Below are 12,463 nucleotides of genomic sequence, written 5' to 3' on the forward strand. Positions count from 1 at the left end.
TTTCTCATTAACTGTATTGGATGTTTGACCCAAAACATTAAGACACTAATGGAAAACATTCCTGGATATTCCAGGGGCAAAAGTACTTACTAGCTGATATATGATTGCTGAGAGGTTAATATTAGATAGTCTGAAGAAAGAAGCATAATTCGGATTAAAATCTGAACACTTATGGGAATTGTTACGGTTGAGAATGTAGAGGGATTCGCAAAATGAGCTTATTTGGATAAAGTAAGACAACGACATAACCTACTATTTAACTAACAAAACCACATAGGATGAGCTCTGTCTGAAACCGAAGCAATGAAGACCGGAGTACCATACAAATCGGGAATGTCACTCTTCCTGTACACGATCTTTACTGCGGACACATTCACTTCATCGCAAATCATTTACGCAGTTGTCTTATGTTTCGAATAAGTTACCGAATAAGTTTCGAATAAGTGACTACCTCCTTTAGGCTTCCGCTTTTTCAAGAAATGGCTGCTTGCTACCTTTTTTGGCGGAAGTCTGGATTGGGGGTATTGGAGACGTTATGTTGTATTGTGATAGACTTGTAAAACGAAACAAGGATGATAAGGTAATTGACTTACATTTTATTACTCGCAAGTGAGGTTTTGGTGATTCAGAGGACAAGTTCTAAGGATTTTATTGGAACGGCTCGTAGATCAGCGTTTTTAGTAAACTAAGGCTATTGTCGGCGATATTTTTTTATGGGGGGGTTGATTCTGGACTGTCAAAGCACTCGTCAGGAAGTTTGTTGCCTACTAAGTTTAGAAGTTTAGCTGGCACAAATGGAACTGTGGTTTTGGGAATTCTAGTGAGTACTTGCCCTCAGCGGGGACAAAATTTCTTTTGCTCAGGACCTTTTGTTGAGGATTTCGATCCGATTTTGGATCGTAGGGATGTTGGATACTTGATGGACTAATGCTGATGGATAATCACGTTCTTTACCCATGATTCTTCTTGCGATTTCTCCTCTCCTCTCGGTGGCCAATAGTTGTTTAATTTGCCTTTTGTTAGTTGTTTAATTGTTGGGTGAAGTCTCGCTCTGTACTTAACAATTGACTTGAATTGTTGAAAAAATGTTGTAAGTGTGTAGGAGGTTTACCACACGAGGTTTTCAGGTTAGCTCTTCTGCTTACTCTATTTAGAGCGTTTTGGATATCAAGAGTTCCAGTTTAGTGTTTTTGTGAATTCAACGCCCAAATTGAGTTTTTGTGAGATTTAGTGTTACTCTCCATTTATTGCACCACCTGACGATAGAGTCAAGGTGAGTTTCAGCCTAGTCGAACACAGAATGATTTCTTCCGTTACCGTTGCGTGGTCATCCAAAGATTAGGTAGGACAGTATTGTCAGCGTATAAGAGGATGTTTTCGGATCTGTTGTATAGGTGGGAGGTCACTGCTGTAGACTGTATAGAGTATACGCGCTAGTATTAAGCGCCGTGGGACTTCTGCTTAAAGAGTGAAAGGTGTAGAGTGCTTATCAGCGACTTTGACGCGGACAGTTCGAGCGGAGAGTTATAAGCGTATTATTTTAAAGGAATTGGCGTCAAGGCTTAGTGGAGTTTTTAAGTCAGTGCTGCATGCTAGTCCTCATCGATTGCTTTTTTACGTCTAGAAAGAGGCCAATATCTCGCGTGTGGTGTTCATTAATTGCCTGAGAAGTGAAAGTTGCTACTTCTATCAATACATTGTGTGTGAAATGACCAGCTCTGAATTCAAATTAGAAACTAGGAATGATGTGGTATTCCTCTAAGTGTTCTACGAGCCCTTAAGGAGCTTCTCGTAGTTCTTGCCTAGAGAGAAATTGATTTGTAGGATTTAGTACTGGTGAGGGGTTTTCTGATTTTTACCTGCTGAAGACTAGTATTCATAATTTTGACAAGCAGAGGGAAGATGGTGCTCGGAAGTTGTTTGAGGCATCTCCTGTGTATGTCATCTGGGCCCGACGCTGAGTTTTGAAGTGAATACTTCTTATTTGTCTTTGCTGTACAGCCTCTTGACGGTCTGTGTATGTACTGGTGCTACTATCTGGTAGAGTTGTCCCTTATGTAAGGGTATCGGTTATAAAGTCTATTCTCTGCTCGGAATTCGGCCAAAATTGTTAGTCGGGATTTCAGGGGTAATAAATGTAACGGAGCGTATTTTTGAAAGTTTCAGCCTTTTTTTGAGGATTATTTATATTAATGACACATTAATAGCAGCGAGAGGTTTTAACCCTAATTAAGATATTTACAAAATGCACTAGATCACCTGGAAGGATACACTTCAAATTCGGCATAAACCGAATATATCACAAGCTATCATGTTTTAGTAAAATATTGGGCAGACCAGATCAGCAAGTGGGGATATTTAATACAGAATTGGTCCAACAAAGCGAAATATCTAGGAGTAATAATGAATAAAATTAACATACACGATACACGTAAATAGCATTATCACCACATTCAAAGCATTATGAAGTGAACTAAGACCCCTCATAAGAAGAAAAAGCAAACCAAAACTAAGAATGACTAATACCATAATCTAACCAGCAATGTTATGGTTCAGTAGCATGGGACCAAACCTGGAAGACGAACAGGAAGGAGATACAAATTACTCAAAATCATATATTAAAAGACGCAGATAATCTTCCTAACTATGTGACAGAAAGATTTATTCTCAGGGATAAAAAACGGAGAAGCATGTTGAAATAAAAGAATGACAAGGCGTATGAAACCTTTAACAACCTACAAAATCGAAGGCAAGAATGCAATTTACATATTTTCTTCTTTTTCTTTATTTTAGATTCTTAAGTATTTGTTTCTTATTTCGGTATTTAAATTAACTCCATATTTTCAAGCGACATGCTACAATTCTTCTTTTTTCAGTTTGTAATTTAGAGGAACCACAAACGATTCTTGTAGTTAAAGATGCAGTTAAAAATAGATGAAGGCATGAGAAATATGGGAATACGTGCTTGGCGGAGGAAGGGGATAATAGAGACGACTGAAGAGACATTATTGAGGAGGACCCACGCAGGATTGTAAAACCAGAATGATGATGATGCATTTATTTGTATTGTATTTGTTTTCAGTTTTCATCTATTGTGTTTAATGTTGTTTCAACTTTCTTCTATATTTTTTATTTTCTAATTGATCAAATTCAATTGATTCAAAATTGAGAGTGGCACAGAGACGAATGGAATGATCTATACTGGGAGTGACGTTGCGGGACCGAATAAGAAACGAAGATTTGCGAAGAAGGACGAGTATTGCTGATGTTGTGGAACGCATAGCGGAACTTAAATGGAATTGGGCAGACGATGGAGTAAAATTACACATTGGAGGCCAAGAGAAGACAAACGTAGTAGAGGAAGACCACCTACACGTTGGGCTGACGACATCAGGCGTATCACGAAAATTGGCAACAAAGAGCTTCTTCTTTTTATAGTGCCGTGCACCTATAGTGCGTGGGCGAATTATCTTAAGGCCAGACGTCTGTCTTTTGCGGTATGCAAAAGATCGCCAGTGTTATTTATGCCTGTCCAGTTCTTTATGTTCCGTAGCCACGACATTTGTTTGCGACCTACTCCTCTCTTGCCTTCTATCTTTCCCTGGATGATTAGATTAGGGATTGCGTATTTTGTTTCTCTCAGAATATGGCCAAGGTATCCAATCTTTCGTACCTTGATCAAATTGAGCAGTTTTCGCTCAGTATTTGCCTTTCTTAACACTTCTTCGTTTCTCACCCTATCTGTCCATGGTAAGCGGAACATTCTTCGCAACGTCCACATTTCGAAGGCCTCCAACTTATTAATGGAAGGTACGCTTAACGTCCATTATTCCATGCCGTATAAGAATATGGACCATACATAGCATTTAACCATCCTGTAGCGGAGATTGTAGGAAAGATTGCGGTTACATATTAGCGGTTTAAATTTGATAAAAGCTTGTCTGCTTGTTCGGTATGGCATTTTATTTCTTGTTGAGGATCCCATTAGTCATTCATCATCATTCCCAAGTATTTAAATGTTTTCACTTGATCGATTGGAGCATTATCTACTTGCCGTTGTATTCTTAAAACTGCGTTTTTTCTTCAAGCCATATATTTTTCCTACGGTGTTTATTTTATTTAACATCAACTGCATATCATGTTCGTTGTCTGTTATTATCGCGGTGTCGTCGGCGTAACGAATGTTATTTATAGGGAACCCGTTTACCTTTATTCCATACTCCGAGCCTTCCAGTGATTCTGCAAAAATGTTCTCCACATAGAGAAACGTAGTTTCCTTGATCATTCTTCAGGCGAGTCTCATGGTGTTTCTTGTATATACTCGAAATATCTTTGACCTTTTTATGTAGTCCAAAGCTGTCTCCCTTTTCTTGTAGTGATCCCAATTCTTCAAACGTTCTTTCATCCAGCTTTCCTTTGCGTTTTTAACTCTTGCCCGTATCCTACGTTGGATTTCCTTGTATTCCTGTTGATTCTGATGTATTTTGTACTGTCTGCGTTGGTCCATTAGATCAAGTATCTCTTCCGTCATCCACTCGTTTTTGTGATTTCTTTTTATTTTACTTGCGACTACTTCGTCAGCCTCGACTATAGCTATTTTTATTTTCTCACAGGTTTCCTCTATGCAATTTCTATGTATGTAGATCTAAGTTCTTCATCTCTCATCAATTCTCTAGTGTTTATGTATTTTTTATTAGATGGCTTTTTAACCTTTGCCAATCGAAGCCTTAAACCAAAGAGTACAAAATCGCAAAGAATTAAGGAGTTTAAGGGCGGCCTATGTCCAGCAGTGGACGTGATAAATGAACGCTGGATGATGATGATGAATTGATCGCATAGCTATTCAGTCCTTAATTTATTTTCTCTATTAAGTCTTGCAATGACTTTAATTCTTTTGAGATATCTCATTTCGCTGGCTTCAATTCTACAGCTACAGATGGTTTATTTGTGTGTTTTTTAATGATCAGTGAAATGTTCCGAGTTTAATACCTTTGATAAGAATTGTTGCACTCCTACAGGAATTAGAATCTGAAGCGGTTTTAAAAAAGAGAAGAAAAACGAATGTATAGTGCATAAATGTTTTATATGGATGAGCGAAGAAAAAAAATAACAAATTTATTAGTGAAAGTCTAGGTATGGCACCAATTGAGATCACACAAAATGATAGAGACAATCAGTTAAGATAGTTATGACAACATCGAAGTCGAAATGATAGTCACATAGTATGAAGATTTTTTGAGTTCAAATTCCTAAAAGGAGTAGAAGAGTAATACTAAAGTAGACAGTTAAATAAGACATGTTTGTTCATGCGATTAATACCGGTATAACCTAAGAATAAAGAAATATAATAAGGATAACATACCCTAAATAAAAAATCAAGTATTTGTAGACTACAACAAGCTCTTAAATTCAATGGAAATTGAATAATTTGAATAATTATAGTGAGTAATAATTGAATAAATAGAAAGATAAATTTGAAAATTTTTAAGTATGTTCAGCAAAAATATTCCACAAAGGAAACATGGATATATTCTTCATATAAGAAACCAAATGGGGATCTGCTAGACATCACCATAATGGACGATACGAAATGGGTCAAGAAAACTACAGAATGGAGTCCTGGAGAAAAAAAAAAGGAAACGAAGTAGACCAATAACCAAGTATAATAATATCAGAGGATAGTGAAAAAAGGTGGCTGAACAGGACAAAACACAAATACAAGTGCATTGATATAACTTAACACTGAATAAAGAAGAAGTCAAACTGAAACATTTCTCACTCGCGGTTTGTTATAACTTGGATATTTCATATTACCTATGTTTATATCCTTAGTCTTGTTTTACATGGTACCTATATATTTTATTATTTTAAAGAAGTAATCATCTTACAATGCCATTCAAATGCATCTTAGCGAGAGATGTGCAGGCGAATCTATTTATAATACAGTAGAATACCACTTCGATTATATTTTTAGCTTTATTCTTGTTGGTAAACATCAAGTAATATTGAAAGATCTGAAGGCCAACTAGTTAAGTAGTAGGTTGTGAGGTTGTTTACTCTAAAAGTATCTATGTATAAACTTGGAAATACAAGAGGTAAATAAATCCATATTCTTTCAATAGAAAATATAAGTTTTTGCACATTTCTTTTTTAAGAAATGAGATTTTAAATACATTGTTTATTGTCGTTTTAACTGTACAGTTCAAAAAACACTAAGAAGTCACTGGTATTTGACTAAAATCGCCCAAAACTGCGTTGAACGGGTATGTACAGAATATTGTTTTAAAGCTATTTTTATGTGGCATTTTGGTATTTTGAGGACGATTACCGAAGTGGAAATGAAAACGTCATAATCAACGTATTTTAAAGTGAAATTGTGGTTAATTCCCAACAAAGATGATAAACAATTATTATAATAATAATAAAGATACTAGATACAAGATAGAAAATGCTCTCGAGTAAGGTCTAACTACAACAAATAAAATACTTTGGACATGTTTAGAGATCAGACATCGAAAATAGAGAAAGGCTCATCAAGGAAAGCTAAAAGGCCGAAGACCACGAAGAAGATCACCAACAAGATAGATTTACCAAATCACAGGAATCTGCAAACGACCAATGCAAGAACTAGAATAATTATGACCAGACACAGAAATTACATGAATATTACAATATTACTATTACAACATTACAATATCAATTTTCCTCTTTATCCAATTGGTTATCAGTGGCTCCTTAACCGTAAAAGAAATAGTTTTTTACTTTTCTACATATGCCTAAAAATCTGTACTTTGCGTTGGTTCGATATTTTGATGATGATGATGATAAAGGACGCGATATCAATAGTATTTAAAAAGTATTAAACAAAAAGTTTTTAGCATAACAAGACATTGTCACATTTTTTTATCTAATATATATTTTATATATTTTTTATACAAACTGACTAGAAAATAGCACAGGTACATACACACCGCCGAAGAAATTTATTTATTTATACACGTGGATTTCAAATATTCACGAAGCAGGTAGAATACAAACAAATTTGCCTACATAGAAGTTGATAGCCTTCAAGATTGTGAATAGTTTGCAAATACCAAGATTATATAAGATAATTATTATGTTCTACAATATGTTTTAAAAGTATAGTGGAACGCCATACTTTATATTAAAAACAATAAACATGGTAAATTTAAAGTTTATGCTTTAATGCTTCACAAAAAATCAATCAATTTGATCAGACAATTGCAGACTTATTGAAATAATTGATGCACTTATTTCTTCTTCTTCATGTGCCGTAAGAGAATTATCCGACGTAAGCGATCATCATAGCGAAGGCTTCTCGATCTTCTGCCACATGGAATAATTGTCCGGCATTTGATATCTGAGTCCATTCACGAATGTTTTTTTACAAGAAACCTGTTTTCTTCATACACCTCTAAGGCCTTTCATTTGCCTTTAAGATTCAGTTGGAGTATTCTATATCGATTTCCCCTCACCATATGTCCCAGATAAGACATTTTTTCTCGTCAGACGAGTCTTTAGCAATTCTCTATCTTTGTTGACGCTCTTTAGAACTTCCTAATTAGTTTTTCTTGTTATCCAAGGTATGTTCAGTATCCGTCTATAAATCCACATTTCCAATACTTCAATTCTGTTCATACTTAATACTTTTAGTGTCCACAGTTCTGGTTCATACAAAAGTGGACCAAATATAGCACTTCTTTACACGCACATATTTACAGCTACGAATACAGACCGTTCTTTGTCTTAGTTCTAGACTGAGATGATTATTGCAAAGAAATGTCTTCATTTTCATAAAAGTACTTTTAGTCATTGCTACTCTTTATTTTATTTCTGTCTGTATCTAGTTGGTCCGTTATGACAGTTGCCAAATAGGTAATTATATGAACTTTTTCAACTTGGACTGCATTTAATTGAAGCGCTGCATCTGGATGTGGGTTACGACTAAACACTAAAAATTTGGTTTTGTTTGAGTTTATTTTAATGCCTATTTCCTATCCTACTTCGTGAATACGATCAAGCAGAATTTGGAGAGCATTTTTTGACAGAATTACTGTATCGTCCGTGTATCTAATTACAAAAGCTAGGCATGTAAAGTTAGCATATCCAATTTATAAGGCCGAATTCAGACAAACACTATAATTTATTGCTAATTTATTACGGGAAGAAAAAAGTTATTGCTGTAACCGTTTCCGAGAAACAGTTACAGCAATGTAACTGTTTCTCGGAAACGGAAATGTTAGGGGACAAAATGCAACATTGACTGACTCCTCGTTGCATGGAGATTTCGTCGGTGTAATTGTCTCCAATTTTTACGATAGCAATTTGATTCCAGTACAGATTTTTAATCGCACGAATATATTTGTCATATATTTCTATATTTTTTAACATCTGCATTAATTTTACGTGCTGTACTTAATAGAATGTCTCTTCGAAGTTCACGAAGCATGTAAATACATCTTTTCTTTGATCACGGCAGTTTTGTAGTAGAATATTTATTTAGTGCAAAAAGTGCCTCCCTCGTTCGCATAGCATTTCTAAAACAAATTTGGGTATCTTTGACATCTCCTTCGCATTTGAGTCTCAATTTGTTGATGACGCTCTTAGGAAATTCTTAGAAAAATCTTAAGAGTGTAGCACATTAGACTAATTAATCGATATGATTGATAAGAATGTTTTTAGATATTGTAACAAAGATGGACTTAAGCCAGTCTGCAGGAATCACTCCAGTGTTATATATTGCATTAGAAAGTTTTACTAGTATTTTTATGTTACCTTCATCTATTGGCTTCAGCAACTTCTTCAAGTGGTGTATCATCTGAACCACACGATTTCCTAACTTTAGCATTTTTTAAAGCCTGTTCTACCTCTGATTTCATAAGTTCTGGGCCGTCAGTAGAATTTTAGTACGATACGGTAATATTATTTCTGTCATCTTTAAATAACTCTGATATATATATATATATATATATATATATATATATATATATATATATATATATATATATATAAATTCGTCAGTCTCGTCTTATTTCGTTTTCATTTACAATAATTTAATATTTACTTAACACGGGGGCATTTTTCTTCACATCTTTTTCAGTGTTCTTGTCACAGTAAACGTTTTTACTCCGTAAGTCAACACTAACAAAACATACTGATTAAAGGTTTTTTTTAAGATATATTGGTATGTGGGACGATTTGAAAATGTGGTTTAACTTGCCAAAGATTGCCCAAGTCAGTTTTATACGACGGAGAAGCTCAGCGGTTTGGTTATCTTTTAATATGCGAATCTCATGAGTTAGGTAATTACAAGCCATTACCTGGTCTATGGATCTTGTTCCAACGCATATATCTTCGTTGACTAAAAGATTTGTCATGATCTGGGTTTTAGATATATTTATTTTCAATCCCCCTTATAGCGAGGAAAGGTAGAGCTGATTTAAACGTTTATTGGCATCATCTCTCTTATTAGCTATTAGCACAAATTCATCTGCAAACCTCAGGTGGCTAAGCTTTTCTCCATTTATATATATATATATATATATATATATATATATATATATATATATATATATATATATATATATATATATATATATTCCAAAACCGTAGTGAACAGTTTCGGTGATATGGTGTCCCCCTGACGTAATTGACGTTGTGAGTGAGTTTGTGACTTTTGTGGGTTTGACGACCACCCACTCTAGTTGCGTTTTGGTATAATGTTTTTAATTTCCTATATTTATATACCGACAGTCAATTCGGAATTCTGTCAAGGTTTTTAACATTTTTTGTTGACGCTGTCAAAGACCTTTTCATAATTCACAAATATTAAAGCTAGTGGTGTATTATATTCAGTACATTATTTTATATACAGAGTTTTATATTATTATATTAAGTGCAATATAATTATATAAACTGACGAAATAAAACAAGCAATAAATGGCATGAAAAATAAGAGAGCATCTGGTCCTGGAGGTTTACTTAGAAAGTTACTAAAAAATTCACCACAAGTGATCATAGAAACACTATGTGAGATATTCAAACGGAATAAAAATGCCAGAAGAATGGAAAATATATGGAAGATATATATATATATATATATATATATATATATATATATATATATATATATATATATATATATATATATAAAAGGGTAACAAGAAAAACTGCGAAAATTATAGAGGGATGAAAGTGACGTCACCTGTTAGTAGACTGTAAGGAAGAATTTTAATAAATCGACTAGAAGAAAAAATGACAGTGGTACATGAGCAGAGTGCATTTAGAACTCGTGGGTCTTGTACAGATTACTTATTATGTCTCAGACAGCTAATCGCGAAAATTAAAGAATTTGATAATGTACTACACATAATATTTATTGAACTGAAAAAAGCTTATGATAGCGTACCGCTCCAAACGTTGTAGTTTGCAGTGAAACAGCAAAATATGTCACTTAATTATATAAACGCTATTAAAGAATTCTATAGAGGTAGACAACCAGGTTGCAATTTCTGAAGACGAGGATGATACAAACTACATGGCAGATGTTCATAATATTAAAATTATTATAGTAGAAACACTACATAAAGGCGTATTGCTGAACAAAAATTGCACGTAAGGATACCAGCGAGAGCACCAGCTTTAAACGTAAATCATCGTAGAAGTAGATTGCAATTTGCCAGAGAGCACTTTGTTGGTGGAATGTTAATGAGTGGGAACACGTATTGTTCACAGATGTATTGCTAATTTAGCTCAGATAGACGTGTAAGAGTTATTCGACGGCCAAGAGAACGCTATGCACAGTACAACATACGACCTATGACTTTATCCTATGGAGGATCTGTAATGATTTGGAGGGGAGTATCTCTTACATCGCGAACGTACCTTGTTGCTTTACCAAGAGGTTCCTTAACAAGTGAAAGGTACATTACAGACCTTTTGTGGAACCATGTAGTTCCCTTTGCTCTTTACATAATGTTGCAAGTGTGGTCCGAGATTATTTCGACGAGGTTGGTATGCAAACCGTAAACAAGCCAACCTGTAGCCTTGACCATAGAGAGAAGTCCCATAGAGAATTTGTGGGATAATATTGATCGTCAACTCAGAAGCCGACAACCACTATCTGTCTCTGTTGACGACATGAAGTTATGGTGAGAGTTTGGGATATATGACGCTTGATTTTAAGTATACTTAGTCGCTGTGAAGATGTAATTAAAAATAGAGGCGAAAATACTCGTTAAGTATTTTTGAGAGAGGGAACTTAGAAGATTATTTAGGTTAGGTATGTTTTCTTAGGCTATAATTGTTTTAAATGTTAATAAAGTTTATGTAAGTAGCGCTTGATTTGCTTTCAATGTCCATAAAAACTTGTTAGGTACATTTAAAGTTTTGGATCATCTTTGATACTAGAGATATCGAGATGATTTTTTTTTAAAATGTTGAGAATCTCGCATTATTAATAATATATTGAGTTTGTTTCTAATACATTACATAATAAATAAATAAACACAACTTTACTGTTACACCCCGTATATGGATAAAAAAACATTGGTACCTATCAGTACAAAATAATTTTGGAACAATAATAATTGTTTGATTTAAATAAAAATCTGTTTACTTATGAATAGTTGCAAAGAACAATACAAGTATGTATTTAAAAAAATAATAATGAATTGGTATAAAATAGTGTGTTTATCCTTTTTTTTTTATTCATTAAGCAGGCAGCAGTTTCCACTGTATATTTATAAAATTAATCATCTGTCAAATTAAAAAAAAATGATATCTATTTTTGTCTTTGTTTTGACTAAATATAATATTTTTTCTTTAATATACTCGATTTATAAATTTACCAGATCCATAAATAAGAAACTAATTTAAGTCAAGTAAAACCTGTCTCAGTGGTACTTACCTACAAGGACCAATAACAACAAGAGTCCAGCTGGCCCCACTCACTCACACACCACTAATAGTCGACTGAATGAAATGGAACATTTACCACAAAAGTACAAACACAACATAAAAGGGGTAGTAACAATGTTTGCACAAAGTTAAGTTATAGTTTGTTGTCATTTCCTGCATGCACCGCTAGCAAAACAGAGGGGCAACGTGCTTTATTGTTGACGAAACGAAAGACGTTATCAGCGCCGTAGCCGACGCTAGACTTAAATGTTTGGATTCAAAGCTCACGCTCGTTGGCCGCTCTTGAAGCGGTTTCTGAGGTATTTAAATTGTTCTCAAACAGGTTCATGTGCTTTTTAATCCCAAAATTGTCTTGCAGCGCCACCTTGCGGAGAGTAGAAATACTTCTTTCTGTTCCTTTACAGCAATTTTTTAAGAAGGCGATGAGTTTGTTGTTAGTTCAAGACAAATGGAATAGATTTCGCAATAATTTAATAAAAAATTAACTTAAATTTTCTAGAAAAAATTTGTAATTAATCTTAAG

At 34.3% G+C, this 12,463-nt stretch overlaps 1 protein-coding gene across 1 annotated transcript in view; it reads right to left on the reverse strand.

Moving 5' to 3' along the window:
* Positions 1 to 12,206, reverse strand: part of LOC140447948 (uncharacterized) — a 421,074-nt gene extending 408,868 nt beyond the window's left edge. Inside the window, exon 1 of the mRNA XM_072540908.1 lies at positions 11,930 to 12,206. The gene's annotated coding sequence lies outside the window, so the exon portion shown is untranslated. The remainder of the gene's footprint in view (positions 1 to 11,929) is intronic.
* Positions 12,207 to 12,463: the final 257 nt, after the last annotated feature.

This window comes from Diabrotica undecimpunctata, chromosome 8, assembly GCF_040954645.1.
Source record: "Diabrotica undecimpunctata isolate CICGRU chromosome 8, icDiaUnde3, whole genome shotgun sequence".
Classification (NCBI taxonomy): Eukaryota; Metazoa; Arthropoda; class Insecta; order Coleoptera; family Chrysomelidae; genus Diabrotica; species Diabrotica undecimpunctata.